The 303-nt window shown below is 50.2% G+C and overlaps 1 pseudogene; it reads left to right on the top strand.

Moving 5' to 3' along the window:
* Window positions 1-303, top strand: part of LOC119586509 — a 51,112-nt pseudogene that overhangs the window by 50,411 nt on the left and 398 nt on the right.

Below are 303 nucleotides of genomic sequence, written 5' to 3'. Positions count from 1 at the left end.
TGCAGCGCTACTCGTCCTACAAGTCTGGCTTCGGCGAGCGCGTGGAGATGGGCAACATGACCTTCGACGACTGCGAGGACTTTGTTCGCAAGAATGGAGAACCTCTGCACCAGTCCAGCCGCCATGAGCACTACGAGAACATGTTCAACTACTACATCAGTCCTCCTCGGCAGTAGATAACATCACATTTAGTTAACATGCCTCTACCACCGTGCCATTTAAAACAAAAATTTGCGCGGTTATAAGTGCAGTAAGATCTCACAAACGCAGCTGGGTGTGCCTTAAGCAAGGGAGGTTTGGTAC

This window comes from Penaeus monodon, chromosome 21, assembly GCF_015228065.2.
Source record: "Penaeus monodon isolate SGIC_2016 chromosome 21, NSTDA_Pmon_1, whole genome shotgun sequence".
Classification (NCBI taxonomy): domain Eukaryota; kingdom Metazoa; phylum Arthropoda; class Malacostraca; order Decapoda; family Penaeidae; genus Penaeus; species Penaeus monodon.
Note: the sequence above shows the minus strand (reverse complement) of the source record. Positions and strands in the feature narration are given on the sequence as shown.